Below are 18,998 nucleotides of genomic sequence, written 5' to 3'. Positions count from 1 at the left end.
TTTTTACATGTTGCTACATTCTGCTTTGACACTACCTCTCACACTGACTACGTTCAACTGGTCGCAGTCATACGCAGAGCATGCCGCGTGTAGATTCTCATCTAGTCTCTGAAGATTCATCAGCATGCACGCACACATGCGTCAACTTGCCGTTCAAATATGATACAATTCACCGAACTTTTTAGACAGACCTCATACAACGTATATATACGCCTCTGCATCGGGATAACGCAACCGCATATTCATCCCAGTTGGTACGTGACTATTGTACATTACGCAGAGAACTGGGAGACATATTGGTGCCTGTTAGTTTATTTCAGTGTTGTTGTCGTGGACTGCAGTCCAGAGACTGATCTGATGCAGTTTTCCATGCTACTCCATCCTGTGCAAGCTTCTTCATCTCCAAGTACCTACTGCAAACGACATCCTTCTGAATCTGCTTAGTGTATTCATCTCTTCGTCTCCATCCACGCATTTCACTCTCCAAGCTTCATTCCAATACTAAATTAGTGATCCCTCGATAGCTCAGAATGTACCACCTCCTGAGTTGCGTGATCTACCCATCTAATATTCAGCATTCTCCTGCAGCACCATATTTCGAAAGCTTCTATTCTCTTCTTGTATAAACTGTGTATCGTCAATGTTTCACTTCCATACAAGGCTACATTCCACACAAATACTTTCAGAAAAGACTTCCTGACACTTAAATCTATATTCGATGTTAACAAACTTCTCTTCTTCAGAAACACTTTCCTTGCCGTTGCCAGTCTACATTTTATATCCGCCCTACTTCGACCATCATCGGTTATTTTGCTCACCTAATAACAAAACTCATCTACTACTTTAAGTGTCTCATTTCCTAACCTAATTCCCTCAGCATCACCTAATTTAATCCGACTAAATTCCAATACCCTCGTTTTGCTTTTGTTCATGTTGAACCCTCCTTTCAAGACACTGTCCATTCCGTTAAACTGCTCTTCCGGGTTCTTTGCTGCCTCTGACAGAATTACAATATCATCGGCGAACCTCAAAGTTTTTATTTCTTCTGCATGGATTTTAATTCCTACTGCAAATTTGTCATTTGTTTCCTGTACTGCTTGCTCAATATATAGACTGAATAACATCTGGGATAGGCTACAACCCTGTCTCACTCCCTTCCCAACCACTTCTTCCATTTCACACCCCTCGACTCTTATAACAGCCATCTGGTTACTGTAAAAACACTAAACAGCCTTTCAATTCCACTATTTCACCCCTGGCACCTTCAGAATTCCAGTCAACATTGTCTAAAGCTTTCTCTAAGTCTATAAATGCCAGAAACGTAGGTCGGCCTTTCCTTACTCTATCTTCTAAAGTAAGTCGTAGGGTCAGTATTGCCACAAGTGTTCCAACATTTCTAAGGAATCCAACCCGCCCTTCCCAAGGTCGGCTTCCACCAGTTTTTCCATTCGTCTGTAAAGATTTCCTGTGAGTATTTTGCAGCCGTGACTTATTAAACTGATAGTTCGGTAATTTTTACACCTGTCAACACTTACTTTCTTTGGGATCCTAACTATTATGTTCTTCTTGAAGTCTGAGGGGCCGGCCGGAGTGGCCGAGTGGTTCTAGGCACTACGGTCGCAGGTTCGAATCCTGCCTCAGGTATTTATGTGTGTGATGTCCTTAGGTTAGTTAGGTTTAAGTATTTCTAAGTTCTAGGGGACAGATGGCGTCAGAAGTTAAGTCCCGTAGTCCTCAGAACCATTTGAAGTCTGAGGGTATTTCGCCTGTTTCATACATCTTTCTCTCCAGATGGTAAAGTTTTGTCATGGCTGGCTCTAATAGAATGTTGTCTAATCCCGGGGGCTTGTTTCGACTTAGGTCTTTCAGTGCTCTGTCAAACTCTTCACGCAGTATCATATCACCCATATCATCTTCATCTACGTCCTCTTCCATCTCCACAATACTGCCCTCAAGTACATCACCCTTGTATAGACTCTCTATGTACTCCTTCCACCTTTCTGCTTTCCTTTCTTTGCTCAGTACTGATTTTTCATCTGAGCACTTGATATTCATGTGAGTGGTTCTCTTTTCTCCAAAGGTCTCTTTAATTTTTCTGTAGGCAGTATCTATGTTAGCCCTAGTGATATATGCCTCTACACCCTTACATTTATCCTCTGGGCATCACTGCGTAGCCATTTTGCACTTCCTGTAGATTTCATTTTTGAGACGTTTGTATTCATTTTTGCCTGCTTCATTTACTGCATTTTTATATTTTCTTCATTCATCAGTTAGATTCAATATCTCTTACCAAAGCATATTAACTAGCCCTCGTCTTTTTACCTAATTGATCCTCTGCTGCCTTCACTATTTCATCTCTCAAAGCTACCCTTTCTTCTTGTTCTATATTTCTTTCCCCCGTTCTTGTCAATCCTTCCCTAATGCTCTCTCCAAAATATTTTAGTATATAAACTTAATTCGGTTTTATTGCTTTCATCAGTATATGCACTGGCGTTGTAGACGGTCATATGTCAACTTTGAATAAATATATTGCTGTCTGTGGTAGTTGGTTATAACACTGTTTTCAACAACGTCTTAAAGTTGCTATAATTTGCTGTTGCACGTATAGGGTAACACGTTTTCCATTATCTAACAGTTGTAGAAATTCTAGTTTGACAGTTACAACCCCCCCCCCCCCATGAACCATGGACCTTGCCGTTGGTGGGGAGGCTTGCGTGCCTCACCGATACACATAGAAGTCCTGAAGGTGCAACCACAAGGGAGGGGTATCTGTTGACAGGCCAGACAAACATATGGTTCCTAAAGAGGGGCAGCAGCTTTTTAAGTAGTTGCAGGGGCAACAGTCCGGATTATTGACTGATCTGGCGTTCTAACACTAACCAAAACGGCCTTGCTGTTCTGGTACTGCGAACGGCTGAAAGTAAGGGGAAACTACAGCCGTAATTTTTACCGAGGGCATGCACCTTTACTGTATGATTCAGTGATGATAGCGGCCTCTTGGATAAAATATTCCGGAGGTAAAATAGTCCCCCATTCGGATCTCCGGGCGGGGACTACTCAAGAGAACGTCGTTATCAGGAGAAAGAAAACTGACGTTCTACGGATCGGAGCGCGGAATGTCGGATCCCTTAATCGAGCAGGTAGGTTAGAAAATTTAAAAAGGGAAATGGATAGGTTAGAGTTAGATATAGTGGTAATTAACGAAGTTCGGTGGCAGGAGGAACAAGATTTTTCGTCAGGTGAATACAGGGTTATAAATACAAAATCAAATAGGGGTAATGCAGGAGTAGGTTTAATAATGAATAAAAAAATAGGAGTGCGGGTGAGCTACTACAAACAGCATAGTGAACGCATTATTGTGGCCAAGATAGACACGAAGCCCACGCCTACTACAGTTGTACAAGTTTATATACCAACTAGCTCTGCAAATGACGAAGAAATTGTTGAAATGTATGATGAAATAAAAGAAATTATTCAAATAGTGAAGGGAGACGAAAATTTAATAGTCATGGGTGACTGGAATTCGATAGCGGGAGAAGGGAGAGAAGGAAACATAGTAGGTGAATATGGATTGGGGCTAAGAAATGAAAGAGGAAGCCGCCTGGTAGAATTTTGCACAGAGAATAACTTAATCATAGCTAATACTTGGTTCAAGAATAATAAAAGAAGGTTGTATACATGGAAGAACCCTGGAGATACTAAAAGGTATCAGATAGATTATATAATGGTAAGACAGAGATTTAGGAACCAGGTTTTAAATTGTAATACATTTCCAGCGGCAGATGTGGACTCTGACCACAATCCATTGGTTATGAACTGTAGATTGAAACTGAAGAAACTGCAAAAAGGTGGGAATTTAAGGAGACGTGACCTGGATAAACTAACTAAACCAGAGGTTGTACAGAGTTTCAGGGAGAGCATACGGGAACAACTGACAGGAAGGGGGGAAAGAAATACAGTAGAAGAAGAATGGGTAGCTTTGAGGGATGAAGTAGTGAAGGCAGCAGAGGATCAGGTAGGTAAGAAGACGAGGGCTAGTAGAAATCCTTGGGTCACAGAAGGGATAATGAATTTAATTGATGAAAGGAGAAAATACAAAAATTCAGTAAATGAAGCAGGCAAAAAGGAATACAATCGTCTCAAAAATGAGAACGACAGGAAGTGCAAAATGATTAAGCAGGGATAGCTAGAGGACAAATGTAAGGATGTCGAGGCTTATCTCACTATGGGTAAGATAGGTACTGCCTACAGGAAAATTAAAGAGACCTTTGGAGATAAGAGAACCACTTGTATGAAAATCAAGAGCTCAGATGGAAACCCAGTTCTAAGCAAAGAAGGGAAAGCAGAAAGGTGGAAGGAGTATATAGAGCGTCTATACAATGGCGATGTACTTGGGACAATATTATGGAATTGGAAGACGATGTAGATGAAGATGAAATGGGAGATACGATACTGCGTGAAGTGTTTGACAGAGCACTGAACGACCTGAGTCGAAACAAGGCCCCGGGGGTAGACAACATTCCATTAGAACTACTGATAGCCTTTAGAGAGCCAGTCCTGACATAACTCTACCATCTGGTGAGCAAGATGTATGAGACAGGCAAAATTCCCTCAGACTTCAAGAAGAATATAATAATTCCAATCCCAAAGAAAGCAGGTGTTGACAGATGTGACAATTACCGAACTATCAGTTTAATAAGTCACGGCTGCAAAATACTAAAGCGAATTCTTTACAGACGAATGGAAAAACTGGTAGAAGCCGACCTCGGGGAAGATCAGTTTGCATTCCGTAGAAATGTTGGAACACGTGAGGCAATACTGACCCTACGATTTATCTTAGAAGAAAGATTAAGGAATGGCAAACCTACGTTTCTAGAATTTGTAGACTTGACAATGTTGACTGGAATACTCTCTTTCAAATTCTAAAGGTGGCAGGGGTAAAATACATGGGGCGAAAGGCTATTTACAACTTGTACAGAAAGCAGATGGCAGTTATAAGTGTTGAGGGACATGAAAGGGAAGCGGTGGTTGGGAAGGGAGTGAGACAGGGTTGTAGCCTATCCCCGATGCAATCCAATCTGTAAATTGAGCAAGCAGTAAAGGAAACGAAAGAAAAGTTCGGTGCAGGTATTAAAATCCATGGAGAAGAAATAAAAACTTTGAGGTTCGCCAATGACATTGTAATTCTGTCAGAGACAGCAAAGGACTTGGAAGAGCAATTGAACGGTATAGACAGTATCTTGAAAGGAGGGTAAAAGATGAACATCAACAAAAGCAAAACGAGGAGTCGAATTAAGTCGGGTGATGCTGAGGGAATTAGATTAGAAAATGAGACACTTAAAGAAGTAAAGGAGTTTTGCTATTTGGGGAGCAAAATAACTGATGATGGTGGAAGTAGAGAGGATGTAAAATGTAGACTGGCAATGGTAAGGAAAGCGTTTCTGAAGAAGAGAAATTTGTTAAAATCGAGTATAGATTTAAGTGTCAGGAAGTCGTTTCTGAAAGTATTTGATGAAGTGTAGCCATGTATGGAAGTGAAACATGGACGATAAATAATTTAGACAAGAAGAGAATAGGAGCTTTCGAAATGTGGTGCTACAGAAGAATGCTGAAGATTAGATGGGTAGATCACATAACTAATAAGGAAGTATTGAACCGAATTGGGGAGAGGAGGAGTTTGTGGCACAACTTGACTAGAAGAAGGTATCGGTTGGTAGAACATGTTCTGAGGCATCACGGGATCATCAATTTAGTACTGGAGGGCAGCGTAGAGGGTAAAAATCGTAGAGGGAGACCAAGAGATGAATACACTAAGCAGATTCAGAAGGATGTAGGCTGCAGTAGGTACTGGGAGGTGATGAAGCTTGCACAGGATAGAACAGCATGGAGAGCTGCTTCAAACCAGTCTCTGGACTGAAGACCACAACAACAACAACAAGTACTTCGATGACTAGTGAAATTAATATCCTCAAGGTGATACTTTCGATAAACTAAGCGGTACTTTTGATTACAGTTCACCGGCCGGTGGGCCGTGCGGTTCTAGGCGCTACAGTCTGGAACCGAGCGACCGCTACGGTCGCAGGTTCGAATCCTGCCTCGGGCGTGGATGTGTGTGATGTCCTTAGGTTAGTTAGGTTTAATTAGTTCTAAGTTCTAGACGACTGATGACCTCAGAAGTTAAGTCGCATAGTGCTCAGAGCCATTTGACTACAGTTCTTTTGGCCGATGTACGTATTTCGATCATTTTATACTACCAGGATTTACTTAACTAATCAATAAAAATTGAACCCAATTTTCTTTTGTATGTCCTTCCCTGGCCGATTTATTGAATCACGAGTCCCAAGTTCCGATTTTCTGCAAACTGGGTCCGCCAACGCTGCCTGGGACGCTATCCATGGTTCAGTGGATGTCCTGCCTCCAGTAGTGAAGGCAGTGAGTTTAATTATGGTTACTAACGACACCGCCGCACGGGGTAGCCGCGCGGTCTCAGAAGCCTTGTCACGGCCCGCACGGATTCCCCCCGTCGGAGATTCCAGTCCATCCTTGTGTATGGGTGTGTGTGTTGTCCATAGCGCAAGTTACTTTAAGTTAGATTACGTTGTGCGTAAGCCTAGGGACCGATGACCGCAGCAGTTTGGTCCCGTAAGACCTTACCAAAAATTTCCAAAAATTTACTAACGACACCGACATCTCCCCATCTTTTGTTTAATCCTCGTTACTGAGCAGCATGTTTATTCGTTTGACATCTATACGATGCTATTAAGTAAAAAGTAGATACATGAGTAGTTGATTTTTGTGTGACGCAGTTCAAATAATGGAATAGTCCAACGATGCATTGCACTCAACAGTAACGTGACTGCTATTTTAGTCTTTCCTTGCCGAATAATCTATAGCCATATTAAAGAGAATAACAAACGCAAAATATACTCTTTACATTTTCGTTGCATTGGTAACACCAGATAGCAAGCGGAAACAAGAAAGCAAGCACCTTCGCAGCAGATAGAGGAAGGTACTATGGTACTGCTGCTCAACAGAGTGTAGTCCGAAAATTCCTAAAATGCCCTTCCATAGCTCTCTACGCACTTCCGATTTTAGTGCCTTATTTTCTATTTTACTTATTTTTTGCCTATGCTTACTTAATCCTCCTGAAAATTAAAAAAAAAAAAATATTGAAATTACAACGTTTGTGTTCCTTAGCCAGGCCAATGCCTTCCACATTCCAGAAACACTTTGCTATTGCTGAAGACAGTAGATACATCAAGCCGTGTTATTTGCAATTGCAGTTTTAGGGGTCCGAAAGTAAGGGGGGTGGAGGAGGAGATTACAGTTTAAAGCCTTGTCGACATCGAGATCATTACGAACGGAGTTGCCGGCCGAAGTGGCCGTGCGGTTAAAGGCGCTGCAGTCTGGAAGCGCCAGACCGCTACGGTCGCAGGTTCGAATCCTGCCTCGGGCATGGATGTTTGTGATGTCCTTAGGTTAGTTAGGTTTAACTAGTTCTAAGTTCTAGGGGACTAATGACCTCAGAAGTTGAGTCCCATAGTGCTCAGAGCCATTTGAACCATTTTTTGAACGAACGGAGCACAAGCACGTATTAGGAGAGAATGGGGAAGGAAACCGGCCGTGCGCTTTCAAAGGAACCATACCTGCATTTGCCTGAAGCGATTTAGAGAAATCACGGAAAATCTAAATCGGGATGGCCGGACGCGGGTTTGAACCGACGTCCTCCAGAATGAGAATCCAGTGTCCTAGCCACTGCGCCCCCTCGCTCGGTGCTTTGCTATTTGGCCGATGCAAGTGAACGGCTATAAACGTGACCGGTTGGCAGTTAAGACCAAATTTTTGAACACTAAGCTTCGCCCACTACGAACGCGCCGCGTGGTGCAGCGCTGCGCTCGAACGCAGAATTGCAGATCAGCACAGAATTGCTCAGAATGGAGTAGTGTGTTCGTAGGTGCGCAGTACTGCTCCAGAGTAACTGTGGGTGCGCGAAAAAAAAAACATAAATAAATAAATAAAAAACGAGAAATGCGGTCCAAACAGAGGGCACGCGAACAAACAACTTCCTGTGATGTACCGACAACGCGCGAAACTTGTTCGCTGCAGCGCAGGGGGGCCCAAAGTGGCGTGGTTTGCCGTCCACACTTAACGCGCAGGGCTGCGCGGAACTTCTTTTCTTGGTTTTGCGCCCGCGGCCGGTGTCGACGCGGCTTTAAGTATCTGTTTTCTGTCAATGATTTTACAATATTTAAAAATCAAATTTCGTTGTTAGTAGTATAAAAACTCGTGTTAACCCAGATTAACAAAAGAAACGACAAAGAGTTTAAATAGTAAGGACTTGGAAACAGTGTAGACCAGGGCTTCACAACATACGTGCTCGCGGAGCAAGCTGTGAGCAGCAAGGCGCGAGAACGGTGCAGCGGGAGCACGCTACCCCCACTACCGGACCAGAGTGGGGAGAGTCACGTGGGGCACACAGCAGCTGCCACCAGTCAATGTAAGTCCGCGGCCACCTGCAGGGATATCACTCACGAATTGTTACTGCGACAAGTGAAGCAAATAAAGGAGAATGTACAGGTGCCACACAATTTTATTAGCTTTAGTGTATGCCTTTACATTCGTATTAATTTCTGAACTATTACACAATAAAAGGTGTCCCTGAAGTGTGGGATGCTCGGGTATCTTGTAGTTTTTGCCCTTTACAATTGCGTCTATGTTCGGAGTAATTGTTCTTGTGCATTGTAGGCGCAGCGTGGAGTTTAAATTTCGATCAGACAATCCGTTTCCCAGGCGCGTCTTGTTACATTTCATTGCAGAGAACAGTTGTTCACAAACATACGTGGAACCGAACATTGATATTATTGTAGCCGCCAGTTTGTGCAAACGAGGAAATCTATCCCGAGGGAAGTGTCTGTCGAATTCCAAAATGTTTTTCTTGTTCTGAAATTTTTCTCTGTATTCTCTGTCACACTGCAGGTCAATAATTTCTAGTTGCAGCTCAGGAGCCGGCCGAAGTGGCCGTGCGGTTCTAGGCGCTGCAGTCTGGAACCGCGAGGCCGCTACGGTCGCAGGTTCGAATCTTGCCTCGGGCATGGATGTGTGTGATGTCCTTAGGTTAGTTAGGTTTAACTAGTTCTAAGTCCTAGGGGACTAATGACCTAAGAAGTAGAGTCCCATAGTGCTCAGAGCAATTTGAACCATTTTGCAGCTCAGGACGAATCCCTTCAATATTCGCTGAATATGGAGAGGAGAACAGATCAAAATCACTGTCTAGTGCTGTCAGATCTTGAAAGCGTTGATCAAATTCTTCCTTAAGGGCAACTAAACTATGTGAATAACGTTCACAGTCTTTGTGAACATCTTGCATGGGTGATAATTTAGGAAATTAGCTAGATTTCCAGTTCCCAGCTGACTCACCCAAAGTGTCAATTTCATTTTAAAAGCTCGTATTCGATCTATGAAATGAGTAATTAGCAGATCTTTACCTTGTAGTGAAATGTTCAAAGCATTCAGATGGCTAGTTAAATCTGCTAAGAACGCGAGATCACATTTCCATGAAGGCTCTTTCAATTCAGGAACACAAATGTTATTTATTTCCGTGAACATATTTATCTCATCTAATAGGCAAAAAAGTCGATTTAATAATTCGCCACGATTAAGCCAGCGGACCTCGCTGTAATAAGGCAGGCTACCGTACTGGCTTTTAAATTGCCTGTGTTGTAGCCCATGCTTCCTTATATAATTGGTAGTACGAACAACAACACTCATCACATTTTTTTAGAGTGATACTCTTTGCACATAAGTTTTCCTGGTGGATCACACAGAGAACGCCCCTTATTTCATTCGGCACGGTCAGTTTTTGCATTTTCTCCTTCAACAGCGCAACGAACCTGATTTTTTCCCTGTCATCGATGGTGCACCGTCTATAGACATCGAAACTAAAGAATTCCACGACAGTCCTATATTTTGAACACTTTCTTCAACACTACTTAAAATATTACCTCCGGTTGTAGTGTTCTTCATGGCTACTAGATCAAGGAGCTCCTCCCTCACTTGAAGATCTCTATTAACACCTCTAATAAATATGGCAAGCTGCGCTGTTCCAGTGATATCAACACTTTCGTCCAGAGCTAGAGAATACGCCATAAAATCTTTACAGATGCGACGCATAATGGTCATGTAGGATAATGGCACAATCCGAAACTGTTCAACTTGAGATGGACACAAATGTTCCGCTGCAACTACCAAACATTCTTTTATTAAATCGCCATCAGTGAAGGGGCGCAGGGATTTTGCTAAAAGCAAAGCAGTTTTGTAACTCACTCTGAGAGCTGCTTCAGTTGATTTTTCTCCGTCGTCCGGATCTTCTTCGGATAGCTTCCTTTTAAGGTTAATAACTTCCTGTGCACGATCTGGTCCAATTAAATTTCCTAAAGGAATTCAGCGTTTTGTGACATACTAAACATTTTGCAACACCACCTTTTTCCGTAAACAGATACAATTCCTCCCAACGGGGGTTGAACTGTGAAAGCATGGTTGGGGTTACACAACGGCGACTTGACATGATTCTTAACCAGATAAGTGACTGTTAGAGCTGATCGTAGTACACTCCTGGAAATGGAAAAAAGAACACATTGACACCGGTGTGTCAGACCCACCATACTTGCTCCGGACACTGCGAGAGGGCTGTACAAGCAATGATCACACGCACGGCACAGCGGACCCACCAGGAACCGCGGTGTTGGCCGTCGAATGGCGCTAGCTGCGCAGCATTTGTGCACCGCCGCCGTCAGTGTCAGCCAGTTTGCCGTGGCATACGGAGCTCCATCGCAGTCTTTAACACTGGTAGCATGCCGCGACAGCGTGGACGTGAACCGTATGTGCAGTTGACGGACTTTGAGCGAGGGCGTATAGTGGGCATGCGGGAGGCCGGGTGGACGTACCGCCGAATTGCTCAACACGTGGGGCGTGAGGTCTCCACAGTACATCGATGTTGTCGCCAGTGGTCGGCGGAAGGTGCACGTGCCCGTCGACCTGGGACCGGACCACAGCGACGCACGAATGCACGCCAAGACCGTAGGATCCTACGCAGTGCCGTAGGGGACCGCTCCGCCACTTCCCAGCAAATTAGGGACACTGTTGCTCCTGGGGTATCGGCGAGGACCATTCGCAACCGTCTCCATGAAGCTGGGCTACGGTCCCGCACACCGTTAGGCCGTCTTCCGCTCACGCCCCAACATCGTGCAGCCCGCCTCCAGTGGTGTCGCGACAGGCGTGAATGGAGGGACGAATGGAGACGTGTCGTCTTCAGCGATGAGAATCGCTTCTGCCTTGGTGCCAATGATGGTCGTATGCGTGTTTGGCGCCGTGCAGGTGAGCGCCACAATCAGGACTGCATACGACCGAGGCACACAGGGCCAACACCCGGCATCATGGTGTGGGGAGCGATCTCCTACACTGGCCGTACACCACTGGTGATCGTCGAGGGGACACTGAATAGTGCACGGTACATCCAAACCGTCATCGAACCCATCGTTCTACCATTCCTAGACCGGCAAGGGAACTTGCTGTTCCAACAGGACAATGCACGTCCGCATGTATCCCGTGCCACCCAACGTGCTGTAGAAGGTGTAAGTCAACTACCCTGGCCAGCAAGATCTCCGGATCTGTCCCCCATTGAGCATGTTTGGGACTGGATGAAGCGTCGTCTCACGCGGTCTGCACGTCCAGCACGAACGCTGGTCCAACTGAGGCGCCAGGTGGAAATGGCATGGCAAGCCGTTCCACAGGACTACATCCAGCATCTCTACGATCGTCTCCATGGGAGAATAGCAGCCTGCATTGCTGCGAAAGGTGGATATACACTGTACTAGTGCCGACATTGTGCATGCTCTGTTGCCTGTGTCTATGTGCCTGTGGTTCTGTCAGTGTGATCATGTGATGTATCTGACCCCAGGAATGTGTCAATAAAGTTTCCCCTTCCTGGGACAATGAATTCACGGTGTTCTTATTTCAATTTCCAGGAGTGTACTTTAAACGTTACACAGTCGGCGCGAATTCAGTAGGCACGCTGCGGCCCTATTCAAACGTGCGCGCGCATTTCCCCTCCCTCCCCGCCCTTGCACCTGCTCGCGAGCACGTGCATGAGCAGACGCGAGTACTCGCGCTCAAAACGGCCAGTTGTTAAGCCCTGGTGTAAACGAACTTAGTTAATAATTAGCGTTGTCGTAGTAGTTATTGAATTAGCCGTAAAGTAATACTTTTCCCGAACAATTTTAAAATAACTTCGTTATGCGAGGGGTGTTCTATAAGCAATACAACACGTTTTTGTCTATGCGAATTTCGGTTGAAAAAAATCCGGTATTTGCTATGGTATATCGTGGAATATTCTCGTTTCAGATAATTTTAAAACCAGGAGAACCACTGCTAAAATAGTTATAGATGACTGATTGACAATTCATACGGTAAATAGTTTTTAATACAGGCGTTGAAATTATTAAGTATAAAGCGGAATGAAAAGTCCAGCAGTCCGCTGTAGCTGCATTTATTCAAGTCAGTTACAGACCCACAAAACCGGTTTCGCAACTTGTAAGTTACATCCTCTGGTGTATAAAAATGCTATGTCATATGGTGTGGAGAGCAGTTACAGAATGCTGCAGAGTAACAGTTGGCGTGGGTAGGCAGTTCTCAGCCCCCCTCAATTGATAAAAAAAAATGTCATCATTCATAAAAGAAACCGTCATCTATGACGAATGTCATGTCTGTGTTAAAATCACGAACTGTCGTCACTTTACTTACTAAAATATGTTCTTATCGGCCTATATATGTTGCTTATGGAGACCCGTGGTCTAGGACAGCCGGAACGGTAACTCAGCCCTCTGTAATAAAAAAACTGAGCTAATCGATCAACAACGAACTTCAACGGATGTCTTACGACGTCCGCAAACGACCAATCACAACGATCAATAACGAAAAAAAAAGGGGTAGCTCTTGGATTCATAATGAAAACGTCTTCGGTCCCGGGTTCGATCCCCGCCACTGCATGAATTTTGATAAATAATCAGCACTCTGGCGGCCGAAGACTTCCGGCATAAGAAGTCAGCCTCATTCTGCCAACGGCCTTGTCAAAGAGGGCGGAGGAGTTGATACAGGTTCAGGGCACTCTCTTGTCCTAGGGGTGGCATATTGTCCCTAAAGGCGGAAGAATCAGCAATGATCAACGACATGAGGATGCAGAAGGCAATGGAAACCACTGCATTAAAGACACGTAACGTGTATCCACAGGACATGTGGCCTGTAATTGAAGAAGTGTCATGATGATCTCTCCATTGGCAAAAGATTCCGGAATAGTCCCCCATTCGGATCTCCGGGAGGGGACTGCCAAGGGGGAGGTTACCATGAGAAAAAGATTGAATAATCAACGAAAGGGTAACGTTCTACGAGTCGGGGCATGGAATGTCAGAAGCTTGAACGTGGTAGGGAAACTAGAAAATCTGAAAAGGGAAACGCAAAGGCTCAATCTAGATATAGTAGGGGTCAGTGAAGTGAAGTGGAAGGAAGACAAGGATTTCTGGTCAGATGAGTATCGGGTAATATCAACAGCAGCAGAAAATGGTATAACAGGTGTAGGATTCGTTATGAATAGGAAGGTAGGGCAGAGGGTGTGTTACTGTGAACAGTTCAGTGACCGGGTTGTTCCAATCAGAATCGACAGCAGACCAACACCGACAACGATAGTTCAGGTATTCATGCCGACGTCGCAAGCTGAAGATCAACAGATAGAGAAAGTGTATGAGGATATTGAAAGGGTAATGCAGTATGTGAAGGGGGACGAAAATCTAATAGTCATGGGTGACTGGAATGCAGTTGTAGGGGAAGGAGTAGAAGGAAAGGTTACAGGAGAATATGGGCTTGGGACAAGGAATGAAAGAGGAGAAAGACTGAGTTCTGTAACAAGTTTCAGCTAGTAATAGCGAATACCATGTTCAAGAATCACAAGAGGAGGAGGTATAATTGGAAAAGGCCGGGAGATACGGGAAGATTTCAATTAGATTATATCATGGTCAGACAGAGATTCCGAAATGAGATACTGGATTGTAAGGCGTACCCAGGAGCAGATATAGACTCAGATCACAATGTAGTAGTGATGAAGAGTAAGCTAAAGTTCAAGACATTAGTCACGAAGAATCAATATGCAAAGAAGTGGGATAAGGAAGTACTAAGGAATGGCGAGATACGTTTGAAGTTCTCTAATGCTACAGATACAGCAATAAGGAATAGCGCAGTAGGCAGTACAGTTGAAGAGGAATGGACATCTCTAAAAAGGCCCATCACAGAAGTGGGGAAGGAAAACATAGGTACAAAGAAGGTAGCTGCGAAGAAACCATAGGTAACAAGAAATACTTCAGTTGATTGATGAAAGGAGGAAGTACAAACATGCTCCGGGAAAATCAGGAATACAGAAAAAAAGTCGCTGAGGAATGAAATAAAGAGGAAGTGCAGGGAAGCTAAGACGAAATGGCTGCAGGAAAAATGTGAAGACATCGAAAAAGAAACGATTGTCGGAATAACTGATTCAGCATACAGGAAAGTCAAAACAACCTTTGGTGACATAAAAGCAACGGTGATAACATTAAGAGTGCAACGGGAATTTCACTGTTAAATGCAGAGGAGAGAGGAGATAAGGTGGAAACAATACATTGAAAGCCTCTATGAGGGTGAAGATTTGTCTGATGTGATAGAAGAAGAAACAGGAGTCGATTTAGAAGAGATAGGGGATCCAGTATTAGAATCGGAATTTAAAAGAGCTTTGGAGGACTTACGGTCAAATAAGACAGAAGGGATAGATAACATTCCATCAGAATTTCTAAAATCATTGGGGGAAGTGGCAACAAAACGACTATTCACGTTTGTGTGTAGAATATATGAGTCTGGCGACATACCATCTGACTTTCGGAAAAGCATCATCCACACAATTCCGAAGACGGCAAGAGCTGACAAGTGCGAGAATTATCGCACAATCAGCTTAACAGCTCATGCATCGAAGCTGCTTACAAGAATAATATACAGAAGAATGGGAAAGAAAATTGAGAATGCGCTAGGTGACGATCAGTTTGGCTTTAGGAAAAGTAAAGGGACGAGAGAGGCAATTCTGACGTTACGGCTAATAATGGAAGCAAGGCTAAAGAAAAATCAAGACACTTTCATAGGATTTGTCGACCTGGAAAAGGCGTTCGACAATATAAAATGGTGCAAGCTGTTCGAGATTCTGAAAAAAAATAGGGGTAAGCTATAGGGAGAGACGGGTCATATACAATATGTACAACAACCAAGAGGGAATAATAAGAGTGGACGATCAAGAACGAAGTGCTCGTATTAAGAAGGGTGTAAGACAAGGCTGTAGCCTTTCGCCCCTACTCTTCAATCTGTACATTGAGGAAGCAATGATGGAAATAAAAGAAAGGTTCAAGAGAGGAATTAAAATACACGGTGAAAGGATATCAATGATACGATTCGCTGATGACATTGCTATCCTGAGTGAAAGTGAAGAAGAATTAAATGATCTGCTGAACGGAATGAACAGTCTAATAAATACACAGTATGGTTTGAGAGTAAATCGGAGAAAGACTAAGGTAATGAGAAGTAGTAGAAATGAGAACAGCGAGAAACTTAACATAAGGATTGATGTTCACGAAGTCAATGAAGTTAAGGAATTCTGCTACCTAGGCAGTAAAATAACCAATGACGGACGGAGCAAGGAGGACATCAAAAGCAGACTCGCTATGGCAAAAAAGGCATTTCTGGCCAAGAGAAGTCTACTAATATCAAATACCGGTCTTAATCTGAGGAAGAAATTTCTGAGGATGTACGTCTGGAGTACAGCATTGTATGGTAGTGAAACATGGACTGTGGGAAAACCGGAAGAGAAGAGAATCGAAGCATTTGAGATGTGGTGCAATAGACGAATGTTGAAAATTAGGTGGACTGATAAGGTAAGGAATGAGGAGGTTCTACGCAGAATCGGAGAGGAAAGGAATATGTGGAAAACACTGATAAGGAGAAGGGACAGGATGATAGGACATCTGCTAAGACATGAGGGAATGACTTCCATGGTACTAGAGGGAGCTGTAGAGGGCAAAAACTGTAGAGGAAGACAGAGATTGGATACGTCAAGCAAATAAATGAGGACGTAGGTTGCAAGTGCTACTCTGAGATGAAGAGGTTAGCACAGGAAAGGAATTCGTGGCGGGCCGCATCAAACCAGTCAGTAGACTGATGACAAAAAAAAAAAAAAAAAAAAAAAAATGTGTTGCTTGACATCAAGGTCCCCTGGCAGTCTTCGTGGAAGTAAGGCTGTGACGTGGTTCGTGCTCTTTACGGCAGATGTGGCGCATCTTGACCAGAGTGGGAGGCGCTGTGCCTTCATTCTCATCCTTAGAGAATAAGTGAGCACACCCTTTGCGTCGGTTCTGTTCAGACATCAAATGATGAGACACTGAGACGCCACCTGACAAGCGTGGCAACGTTCATTGGTTTTGTTCCAAAATTTGGTGTACCCAATGGAACTGAGTTCCCCAGCACTGTGCTTGACCATCCCAGTGCCCCCGTCTTGTTTTGTCAGGCGATTTTATACCCAACAGAACTGAAGTTTCTGCAGGATTCTCCCGATTGTTCATGAAGCAAGCGATATTCTCCTCCGTGACACTGGCAACAGCACTGAGTCATTCTCTCCGTACAGAGCTTTTTTGAAAGTAGGTAGTTGTGGATGGAGATCGAGCTTTCATGGTCATTTAATCGCCGTCCACTATGGGGGTTATTCACACCCTAGTCTCGATTTAGTACTGACGGGCGTATGGTTTGCTGATTTTGGGGAAATATATCGCAATTAGGGTAGCTCATTCTAGTCCCAGAGAAGTTCCTTACTTGCTCACTTTGCCACGGGACTTGTTTTGATTATAATTTGTGGAAATTCGCTGTATCGGTAACTTTGATTTTGTGAGGTACCCAGACGAGCAGATCTTGTTACGCTTTCTTCAAGCTGTCTTGCACATCTTTTTGGTACTTTCCCACAGTATTAGCATGTACTGTATTTTGATATCAGACTCAGAAACTATTTTCCATGTCAACAATTATTGTGATTTTGGTCAGTTATTAAAGTAAATAAATGTCTGTTAATCTCAGTCTTGACTTAGATTCCAAGATCTTTTACATTGCCCTACAGTGTTTCCGTGATTAGGCAACCGACAGATAATAAATACAACTTCGTGGACACCTAAGCTTGATGTTATCACTGCGATGGCGTTATCGCTGTTCACAGTCATTAAACTCCATGATCAGTCATTTAAAGAGTTCTGAAAAAATGACGAGAATTGCACTCGACCGTCACATACGATCAACTCAGTAATTAAAACAAAACAGAAAACTGCACTGATTGACTATTTCGTCTTTTCTTGGTAGAACACTTTATACGTTATGACTGAAAAAACACACACAAAACTCGTATGACATTCTACAGTATTTATTATTTCATCAACCGGTTTTCGGCTGTTGAGCCATCATACTCCCAGCTGCATCACTTTCTGTTTATTCTCGCTAGTATTCCTTATCTCTTGGCAATTCGGAAGCTATTAAAGACAAGATTATTCTGTTCGGCGGCACGTTTCGAGCCTCGCACCGAAGTTTATTGACCAGTTTATTTTCTTCTATGAACAACTGTTGTGATTTGTATATAGTTTATTGATTAATGTGTCACAAATTTTATCTTAGCTAAACCTTACACGGCATTTACATTGGAAAATCCCATTTGTATCACTCCTAAACCTAACATCAACGTTTTTCATCTCTGCAAATGAAGGTACTCTGAAGATGTACTAGTTTCAAACCTTTGATCCAATCTTTCAACCTGATGATGGCGTAATAGATGAAAACGGTTTTCTGAAACAAATACACTACTGGCGATTAAATTGCTACACCACGAAGATGACGTGCTACAAACGCGAAATTTAATCGACTGGAATAAGATGCTGTGATTTGCAAATGATTAGCTTTTCAGAGCATCCACACAAGGTTGGCGCCGGTGGCTACACCTACAACGTGCTGACATGGGGAAAGTTTCGAACCGATTTCTCATACACAAACAGCAGTTGGCCGGCGTTGCCTGGTGAAAAGTTGTTGTGATGCCTCGTGTAAGGAGGAGAAATGCGTACCATCACGACTTTGATAAAGGTCGGATTGTAGCCTATCGCGATTGCGGTTTATCGTATCGCGACATTGCTGCTGGCGTTAGTCGAGATTCAATGACTCTTAGCAGAATATGGAATCGGTGGGTTCAGGAGAGTAATACGGAACGCCGTGCTGGATCCCAACGGCTTCGTATCACTAGCAGTCGAGATGACAGGCATCTTATCCGCATGGCTGTAACGGATCGTTCAGCCACGTCTCGATCCCCGAGTCAACAGATGGGGACGTTAGCAAGACAACAACCATCTGCACGAACAGTTCGACGACGTTTGCAGCAGCATGGACTATCAACTCGGAGACCATGGCTGCAGTTACCCTTGACTCTGCATCACAAACAGGAGCGCTTGCGATGGTGTACTGAACGACGGACCTGGGTGCACGAATGGCAAAACGTCATTTTTTCGGATGAATCCAGGTTCTGTTAACAGCATCATGATGGTTCCATCTGTGTTTGGCGACATCGCGGTGAACGCACATTGGAAGCGTGTATTCGTCATCGCCATACTGGCGTATCACCTGGCGTGATGGTATGGGGTACCATTGGTTACACGTCTCGGTCACCTTTTGTACGCATTGACGGCACTTTGAACAGTGGACGTTACATTTCAGATGTGTTACGACCCGTGGCTCCACCCTTCATTCGGTCCCTGCGAAAGACTCCATTTCAGCAGGATAATGGCACGACCGCGTGTTTCAGGTACTGTACGGGCCTTCCTGGATACGGAAAATGTTCGACTGCTGCCCTGGCCATCACATTC

The sequence above is a fragment of the Schistocerca nitens genome, chromosome 7, assembly GCF_023898315.1.
Source record: "Schistocerca nitens isolate TAMUIC-IGC-003100 chromosome 7, iqSchNite1.1, whole genome shotgun sequence".
NCBI lineage: Eukaryota > Metazoa > Arthropoda > Insecta > Orthoptera > Acrididae > Schistocerca > Schistocerca nitens.
Note: the sequence above shows the minus strand (reverse complement) of the source record.